Here is a 10103-nt window from a genome sequence, read left to right as displayed (position 1 = left end):
AGGGACGACAGGGTCATAGGGCCCGTCCAGGACGCACCGCGACTCCCCCACCTCCCACCGCCCCATCCCGACGACACAGGGAAACGAGGGACAGGAGTGGCCGGGCCACCTGCCTCCCGTGCCGGCCAGCACCGCAGCCACGGGGCCACCACCAGGCTGGGGGGCACTTCCCAGAGACCACCTGCTCCCCCCGCAGAGATAGCAGGGGTTCCCCCTCTTCTCCCCTCCAGGGTTCTCCTAGCACCCCCCCACACACACACACAGCCTCAGACCCGTCTCCTGGCCCCCGGGGCAGCCATGCCTTTGCTCCTGGGACCCCTTGGGCTCCCAGGGCATTGTGCACCCCGCCCACCCTACCCTAGAAAGCCCTCCCTCCCCCCAGCTTGCCCTGCACCACAGGGTCAGCCTTGGGGGCCCCCCACCAGGGCAGGTGGCCGAGTCTGTGTCCCTGTGCCCCCCACGCCTGCTGCTCAGCCTGCTGCCCGCCCCTCTCGGTGAGGACCAGCTGTGTGGGCAGGGCTCCCTGTGGCCACGCGTCCTGGGCCGCTCAGCAAGGGGGGCCCACTCGGCAGCCCCCATGTGGGGCTGCTCTATAGGCAACAGTGAATCCAATTCCGGAGGGGAAGACAGGGACCTGCTTCATTCGGGCCACCACGAACAGCCTCCCAGTGCAGCCCGGGGTCCTGGGGGCCACCACCCTGACCCCCACACCAGGGCTGGCTGGTGTCCACAGCCTTCCCTGCATTATCCATGTCCACTCCAGATGACCGAGTCAGCAGTGGGCAGTCACTGGCTGGCTCCAGGACGCCACAGGGGCGAGGTCAAGAGCACAGCCTGGCCTGTCCCTACCCCACCAACACGAGGGGGCGGGGGGAGTACAGCACCAGGCCCTGGGGCCACCACAAGCCTGCCTGAGCAGACAGCGGCACTCGGGTGGTGTAGACGCTGCCCAGTGCCCAAGGCAGGAGGCCTGTGTTGCTCCACAGGGGTGTGGGGTCTGGGGGAGCACTGGGGTGTCCAGGTGGGGTGAGGCTGGGGGGCGCTCCCCCATGATGGTCTGTGGGCAGGCTTCTGCCGGGTGGCCAGTGGCTGCTGGTGGCCGGGCTGCACCCAGCGGAGTGTCCGCAGTGGAACGCTTGTGTACACGTTCGTGAGGACAGGCGAGGCATTGGCCTGGCCCACCAGCTGCCCTCGACATGCCCATGGCCTGGTTTCTTCTCTTCACCCGTCCCCTCTTCCCAAAGCCCCTGCCCGTCACTGCTCACGGCTGCTGCTCCTGCTCTCCTCCTCTTGGCCTTCCCAGGCCCTCAGGAACCGGTGAAATGTCCCTCCCTTCCTCGGAGAGGCCCTTCGTGGCCGCACTCTGTGTCATGGTGTTTGTCCCCTGCTTTCTTGCCCTGTGGACTTCACCATTTCTCTCTGCCATTATCGGGGGCGAGGATCAGGCGGTGCTCCCCGAGCTCCGCGAAGGTTCCAGGGGTGCACGAGCCGCGTGTGAGCCGCCCGGGGTGGGGGGTGTCCGCGCCCGGGGGTGGGGGCTGCGGGCGCCGAGCGGGGCGGGTGCGCTCCTGCACGCAGCCCACCCGCGGCCCCGGGGACCGCGCGCACCCGCGGAAGGGGGAGCCTGTGGGGCGCCGCGTGCACGTGAGCGCGCCCCAGAGGCGCGCGGGGCGCCCGGCGGATACTCGGGCGAGGGCGCGGCGGCCGTTTCTGCTTTGCCAACAGAAAACCGCCGAGGCGGGAGGCGGGCTCGGATTCGCTTGGGTCAGCAGCGCGCGGCTGCGGAGATGAGAGCAGGCGGGGAGCCGGGCGGGCGGACGGCGGCCAAGGGCAGGGGCCCCTCCGGACCTCCCTCGCCCACCTCCTGATTTACTGCCTGGCCCGCTGCCCCCCAGGCCCCTGCAGCCCCAAGCCCCGGCCTCCCTGCAGCGCTGCTCAGCCCCACTCTTGCCCTGCTGCCCCTTCCCCACCCACACACATGGTTCCCCACCTAGGGCAGGGCAGGGGGTGGGCTCTGGAGAGGGCAGTGGGCCCACCCAGCCGCCACCTGGGAAGCCCCCGCCCTAGAATCTGAGGCAGATGGTAATGGCACCCCAGTCTCACGGCCTGAATGTCAGCATCTTGGAGTGTCTTCCGGGACTGGCCCACTGGAGATGTCTGCTGCCCACCCCACTGTCCTCCGGGCTGGCGGGGTCCGTACCAAGGGCGCTGGGGACACTGCGGGCTGTGCTGAGGCAGGGTTGGAGCTGGGGGCCGCTGCCCTCTGAGTGCGCTTGGGGGGTGTCCTGAGGCCTCCAGAGCTGCCAGGCTGCCGGTGCCTCCATCCCACCGTGCACGCCCCCAGGCACCTCGCGGGGATTTGATGCTGCCCTCGGGGTGGTGGGGAACGTGTGGGCCCACCGGGGGCAGGTGAGGCCTCCGGCTCGTCCAGAGCCCCTGACTGGAACTGGCCCTGCAGCATGTGTGTGTGTGTGGTGGGGGCGGTGAGCCTGGGGGGGCCCCTGAGGAGGCTGGAGAAGGGGTGGGCCGCACCTCGGGGGAACTTGAGCCCGGGACGGGGTGGTGGTGGAGTGGCTTCTGAAGAGCTGTGTCCTGGTCAAAGGCGTGCTCGTGCCCGCGGGGGACAGCAAGTGGGAGCTACGGGTGTCCCAGGGCCCAGCCAGGAGGCCCTGGCACGAGGCTCTGGCGGCAGCAGGAGGTGACAGTGGCTTGGGCCAGGGCACAGGGGGTGGGCAGACTCCAGGGGAGTTCAGTTTTGGCCCAGCCCCCCGCCCCTCTGTTTCCTGGCACAGCGGGGAGTGAGAGCCCTGCCCCGTGGCCGCCCCGGGCGCCTTGAGCCTGCTTCCCGCCGCTCGGGCAGTTTGCTTCTCGGCGCCGGGAGAGGAGCCACCGGCCCCCACAGGCCTGGAAGGAGGGCACAGGGCCCCCGACCACCTGAAACCGCCGCCCCTGGCTCCCGCATGGCAGAGGGGGGGTCGCTGTCCCACTTGGAGCCAGGGGCCAGGGCAGCGTCTTTATCTTCTGGGGGCCACAGCCCCCGCACCACCACCCCCAGACTGCCTGCAGGTCTGCGGGAGAGAAAGGGCGGAGCCGCCCCCCAGCAGAGGCGCCCTGGCTCCGGCGGGCGGTGCAGACCAGATCGGCCTCGTGGCCGGAGGAGCCCGGGCGCCCTGCACACTCCCGAGTGAGCCCACCCCACACTGAGGCCCCTGCACAGCCTGCCCCGCCGGGGGACCCCTCCGTGCACCTGGCGCCCATGGCCGGCCTGCTGCCCGTCTGCTTGGGGTCTGCCTCCCCCAGGGACCCTAAGCACCCCCAGGCAGAGTCTGCACGGCCCCAGCTGGTGCCCACAGTCCCTGCAGGTGAGGGGAGTGCGGACAGACACATGGAAAGAAAGAGGGATGGACGGGGGCGGGGAGGTGCCGAGCCACCCTGACTGAAGCCCAGGGCCCCACGTGGGGCCTCAGTTTCCCTCCCTCTAAGCTAAGGTGGTGGCTAGAGCCCCCCCCGATGGCTTTGCTGGGGGGGGGCGAGCAGTGTTTTGGGTTTTGGTTTCTGGGCCGCTAAAGCGAATACCGTGAGATGGTCTTAAACAAGGGGAATTCATTGGCTCCCGGTGTTGACGCAGAAGGCGATGCTTCCTTCCTGCAGACTGGCGTTCCGGGGCTGGCTGCTGGCAACCCACGGTCCTTGGCTTGTCCCTCCCATGGCAGGGCACACAGCGGCCTCTCCGGCCTCTCCCTTCTCTTCCAAGCCCCGCTGACCATCAGCTTCTAGCTGCCCCCTCCCTGTCTCTCTCTGTGACCCTCCTTACCAGCCCTCCGGTGACGGGAGCCCTCGTGGTTCAGCTGGGCCACACCGTAACCGAGCTCCTGCTGCGGGGGCTCACACCCACGGGGACGGGCTAAGTTTAAGAGCGTGTGTTCCTGGGGTGCCGGGCTCCACGCCTCCACAGATGGCGTCAGCGGGGCGTACCAGCCCCTTGTGGAGGAGACGTGCCAGCAGATCCGCCTCCAGCCTCCCATTTCCTAGTGCCACCCCCCGGGGGGCCTGCACTCACTCAGTGGCCGACACACAGCCGCAGGCCACATGCACGCACACATCACATACCAGTCACACACTTGTGCATGTGCACACCCAGGGCACACACAGGACACACCCGGAGGCACGCCCAGAGGAGGGCACGGGGCAGCAGGTGAGCCTCCTGACTTACTGGGTTATTGCACCCCGTGGGCAGGGCAGGTGGCCTTGGCCCAGGCCCCTGCCCCTGCCATCGTCACCGAGCACCCAGGCCGCGGCCTCTGTGAGGGTCCTCTGGTCTGTGGGCCACATGGGAAGCCGGAAGACCAGGCCCTGCAGCATGGAGTCCCCCGCCCCGCCCCCACGGGCTGCACCCCACTGTCAGTCTCCCTGAGGACAGGGACGGGTCCTGGGCAGCCACTGTGTGTCCAGACACAGCTGGGGCCCCGAGGGGCGCAGGGAGCCCTACAAACCCTTAGCTCTCACACGCCCCCTCCAGCTCTGGCTGGGCCTGGGGGTGGGGGGTCTGAGCACCAGAGAAGGAGCCGGGAGAGGCAGAGGGGGGAGGTGATGTCGCCGCCTGTCCATGAGCCGGGCCCCCACCCCTGGAGGGTGCCCGGGGGCTGGAGACTCTGAGAACCAGCTTCTGAAGGCCTAGGGGTTCCTTCAGAGAAGATGGAGGTGGGTGGGGGGCTGTGAGGAGGAGCAGGCTGGGGGCTGGGGATAAGCCAGGGTTAGACCCACAGGATGTGGGGTGCAGGAAAGGTGGGGGGAAGCAGTCCAGAGACCCTGGGGAGAGACTTCTGAGCGGTGTCAAGGGGAGGAGCAGCTGGAGGGAGGTGGGTGTGGGGCCCGGGCATCTGCGGGCAGGGGCCAGCAGCCTGAGGGGTCCTGGCAGCTGAGCCCACCCAGGGAGGAGCCCTGCGGGGTGCCCGCTCCAGTGGACCCACAGGGGGCTGCTCCCCTGCGTGGTTCTGAGCTCCCTGGGGTGCTAGTGCAGCATCTACCTGGGGAGGGTGTGGCCGGCACCCCCCTCCCTCCCCCAGCCCGACGATCCGCCAGACGTGCATTAGGGCGGGAGTGACTTATCGAGCTGTCAGAGGGAGCGTTTTAAGACAGAATTATAGGGGAGAGGAAAAAGATTTTTACCAAATTAATGAAAAATCAATTGGCCTCAAAAATCCATTAGCCTTCCTAATGCGCTGGCTATCGGCAGCACGTACAACCGCTGCCCGTCCACCACCGCCACCAGAGCACACCACCCACGCCGGAGGCAGTGCACCCTCCCCATGTCGGCCTCAGCTGCGCCAGGCGCCCGGCCCCAGGAACCCCCGGGACCCAGGAACCCCCGGGACCCAGGACCCCCAGGACCCCCAGGACCCAGGAACCCCCAGGACCCCCAGGACCCAGGACCCCCAGGACCCCCAGGACCCCCGGGACCCAGGACCCCCGGGATCCAGGACCCAGGACCCCTGGGACCCCCAGGACACCCAGGACCCAGGACACCCAGGACCCAGGACACCCAGGACACCCAGGACCCAGGACACCCAGGACACCCAGGACCCAGGACCCCTGGGACACCCAGGACACCCAGGACCCAGGACCCCCGGGACCCTCAGGACACCCAGAACCCAGGACCCCCAGGACCCAGGAACCCCCAGGACCCAGGAACCCCCAGGACCCCCAGGACCCCAGACCCCCAGGCCTCAGCCCTGGACCATGTGCTGGGCCAAGTCAGTCACTGTACACTCCCAACACTCACAGAGTGTGGACAGAGGTCAGGGACCCCAGAGATAGTGGGGGCAGCAGTGGTGGACCGGGTGTGTGAACGGTGATGGGTGGGGGGTGGACAGGCCAGATGGAGGGACGGGGGTGGCTGTGGCCACGCACTGGGATGGGGCTGCTGGTGACGGTGACATTGCCACCTTGTCAGAGTGCCGGGTGGTCAACAGGGATCGGGGGAAGTGACTGGGGGGCCGTGGCCACAGGGGGCCATGACCACAGGGTGTGTCCATGGGGCGTGGCCGGGCAGTGCTGCTGGAGAGGGTGTTGGTTGCCGTGGAGATGGGGGATTGAGGGTGGGGTCCCGGTCACAGGCAGGTGACCGTCTGGGGGCTCTGTGCCCTCCCCGCTCCGGGCTGGTCCCCTTCAGTGGTCCGGAGGGGGCTGCTCTCTCTAGAGCCAAGGGGGCTCGGGCCCCGGGCACCCGGCCCGCGCGGGGCTGGAGACTGGGGTGATTTTTCATTAAACTGGCAAAAATCTCTCCTCCTTTCTTCTTTCCTTGGCTGCCCAGGGCCCAGCGAGAGGGAGCAGAGACCCCTGCCCGGTCCCTGTCCCTGGTCCCAGGCTGACCTGCTCCTGTACCCCTGCCCGCCAGCTGCACTTTAGGAGCAAGAGGCCACCTCCTGAGCTCTCCTGTCACCTCATTCATTCATTCATTCATTAAACCATTCCTAGTTGTCCTGCGCTCTACGGGTGGTGGGGGCCCAAGAGGCGAGAGGCCAGGCCATGGAGACAGGCAAGACCTGATACCCAGGGCTCAGGGGGCGGCGGCTGGGGCTGGGACAGAAGGTCGGGGTGCAGCCAAGGGGCGGGGTTTGGGGAGGGCAGGGGTGGGCCCTGGGGCGGGCCCTGGAGACGGTGGAGAACAGTGCCCCATGAGGATCAAGGGGCAGGGGCTGGGGTGACGGCTCCCACCTGCTCTGGGAGTCACCCTCTCCCGGCTGAGGGCTGCAGGAGGCCAGTCCCCTCTCAGGCCCTGGGGTCCCAGGTCCTGGGGGCCCAAGGGAAGATGCCAGGTGGAGGGGCCGCTGCCCCAGAGGGGGGTCCTCCCCCAGGGTCGCAGGCACGGGGGCGGTGGGCCCTGGCCGCTGGGGCATCCCATGCCGGGGTCCCAGGGCAGTGCTGGCCAGCTGCCTGCCCCTTCTCTCCCGGCCCTGCTGGAGCCAGACGGCCCGTGGCTGCGGCAGGCTGTGGTCTCGTGGATCAAATCCCAATTCATTAGAGGCGAGGCCGGGCAGGGGTGGAGGCCTGGGCAGTCTCGGGGCCACTGCGGTTTCCGGGGGCCGCTGGCTCCAAGGCGCCCCGACCCCCCACGGGCCTGCCGGCGAGGAGGGGTGCAGTGGCCGCGCGAAGCACTCGGGCACCCCAAGGTGACTCGGCCTGGTCCCTCTGCCTTGGGGTGTCCGGGGTCAGGGGCCCCCCAAGTCACACTCCCACCGCTGCCTGTGGGGGTCTCCCGCCCATCCCAGGCGGCCGGTGTCCTGAGGGGCCCCTTCGGGTCTGGGCCCCGTGTGGACCGAGGTGGGTGAGGCGAGGGTGGGGAGGGGTGCTCTCTGCGTCTGTGCTCGCCGGAGACCACTGGGGGGAGGCCGCGTCCCCCCGGCCACCAGTCGATGACCAGCCCGATGGAGCCCGCCTCGCCTCATCCAGAGCACAGTGTCCGGCCCCCGCCCTTCTCAGCCCCCTGGGTGCCCTGGTGGGGACGGGCGGCCTGGCCTGTGGCTACAGCAGGGTGCACCCCGGGAAGGGCCGGGCAGACTCGGGGGGCAGCCGGCCCAACCCCTGAGGCCTCGTGCTGGGTGGGAGAGCCCGAGGGCCAGGGGTCCCCCAGGAGGGATTCCAGGGCCAGCTCACTCTCAGCAGGACCAAATAGCGTGGGGGTGTCCGTCTCAGGGGTGTCCTGGAGCCTGCGTGATCCCGACAGGCAGTCGCCCGAGGCCCTGTCTGGTCACTGCCCCTCAGAAAACAGGCGGAGCTGCTGCACCCCACCTTCTCCCGCCCTCTTCATTAAAGGCAGCGAGAGCGCGGGAGCAGGGGCACATGTGCTGAACCGGACCCCTGCTGGCTGGTGCCCCTCTGCCCACTCCCCGCGCCTGACCTGATCCCCCGGGGGGCTTCCCAGCGTCCCCAGTGGAGAGACGCGCCGCCGCGGCCCGCAGGCCTGAGCACGGCCGACCTTCGTTTTCAGCCCATGGTGGTCCCAGCCGATGGCAAAGCACACGGGCGCAGAGAGGGGATGAGAGCGTCGGGCCCCACCTGCTCCCAGCTCAGCTCGGTCATCTCTGTGTTGGCAGATGTGTGTCTGCTTTATAGCGTGTGTGAGCTGCAAGTTCAGTAGAAGTTAATAAACGAGCAGGCCAGCAAACAGGCCCGGATCCCGTTTCCCAATGGGGATGTGTGGCCCAACGTGTCTGGAGAACCTGGGTCTACACCCTGGAATGTATTTGGAGGACCGGGGCCCGCAGACACCGCTGAGCAGGACCCCCGGGGTGTCAGGCGAGTTTGGGGACAAGGACAGCCATGAACAGACTCCAGGCTGGAGCCCCCCGAAGTGGGTAGCCACCGTTCTCCCTGGGATGGGGCAACTGAAAAGGGTTTTGGAGAATGAATAGAGGTTCTCTAGGCCAACTAAAGAAGCTTGCAACAGCAGGGCGAGACCGTAAAGGTGCGTGGCAGGAGGGGGGGGCAGGAGAAGAGGTCTACAGAGGACAGGCCGTGGCGGCCACGGAGGGGGTTTCAGCAGGGCCAGAGCTGGGCGTGGGACACCCGGCCGCCGTGGTGGAGCGTGTGAGGGCACTGAGAGGTGTCCTGGACCCTGGCACAGCCTCCAGGTCTGGGTGCTGGGCTGGGGTCTGTGTTAGTGCCCAGAGGGGTCGGAGACACGTGGGGCAGGGCTGGATGGGCCCGAGACGTTTACCTGGGCCTGTTGGGGACGGGTTGGGTTTGGGCCTGGCCTCCCCGCCGGCGTCCCTTCCCACTGCCCTGCCACGGGCACGGCGAGATGGGTCAGCGGGGAGAGGGGTGTCTGGGGCAGGGCTGCCCCCCACCTACCCTGCCCCATCCCCTCAGGCTGACTGCCCTGGCTGGGAACCAGGATGTATCTGTTCTTGGAACCGGTGTTTATGAATATTCCTAAAGAGGAAAATCAATTGTCTCAGAGCGGGGCCATTTTTCTGAAGGGGAAACAAGCAGTTTATACGCCGGGGTGGAGGTGCCCGGGATCGATGGCTGCAGGAGCCGCCGCAAAGCTTCCCTGGCCATCCCCTGGGGGCCTGTCCACCTGCCCGGCTCTGCCGGGTCAGCACCGTGACGCCGGGCAGGGAGCTGAGACCCCGGGCCCTGTCCTCCCTCGTCCGCTGCCTCCACCTCGGATGGCGACCCGGGCAGGGTGGCCCGGGCTGGGTGGGCTTTAAAGCGTCCCTGACCCAGGAGAGCTGGGGGACGCCAAGGGGACCCCCGGGGAGGGCCTGAGGGGGCGGCCGCGGGGGTGACTACAGTCCGGAGGCCACTCCCCGTCTGCGGGCGGCCGGCGGCCCCGGGGGTTGTAGTGGTCCCCGAAGCCCCGAGCCAGGCGCTGAGCTCAGCACCCTCGGCCAGGCCGGGAGGAGCCTGAGCGCCCGAGGCACCAGCCCGGCCCCCTCTCCGCCCGCCGCCCCCGCCCAGCCAGGGCCTCCAGCACCCACCAAGGGACGGGGGTGACATGGGGGGCAGGGCCCCGTCCTGGCTGGACCTGGGGTGGGGGTGGGGACGGATGGACGCTTCCGCAGCCCCCCCCATGCTATTTGTCACGGGGTCCATTAGGCGCTGACAGCTGCTTCCCCATCCGCCCGGGGCAGGGCTGCGGCCCCCCGGACCCATCGATCACTGGCCTGGGGGCTGCAGCCCCCTCTGCCGTGGTCCTGGCAGGGGTCTCGGAGGGCAGGATTTTGGATCCGGGAAGGATGTGATGGAGGAAGCCACAGTCCTGGAGTCTCGGGGAGGGGATGGAGGAGGCAGGTCCCCCAGTCCTGGCAAGTGTGGAAGGGGGCAACCCACCCCTCGGCGGAGACCTGGGCCAGGGTCTGGCCACTGGCCACACTCAGTCGGGACGGGGGCCGAGCTGCTGCCGGCTGTGGGTTGCAGAGCCGGCAGGGGTCTGGGGGCCTTCCTGGGCTTCACGTCAGCTCACCCCCCCAGACCCTGGCCCCAGTGGCACGTGGGAAACGCCCGGCGGACCCCCACCCTTCCTGGAGGCCCTGAGAGCAGGAGGCGGCCTGGCGGGGCACATAGCTGCCCCCAGGGTCAGCACTGCCCAGCAGGCC

This window comes from Choloepus didactylus, chromosome 14 (assembly GCF_015220235.1).
Source record: "Choloepus didactylus isolate mChoDid1 chromosome 14, mChoDid1.pri, whole genome shotgun sequence".
Taxonomy (NCBI): domain Eukaryota; kingdom Metazoa; phylum Chordata; class Mammalia; order Pilosa; family Megalonychidae; genus Choloepus; species Choloepus didactylus.
Note: the sequence above shows the minus strand (reverse complement) of the source record.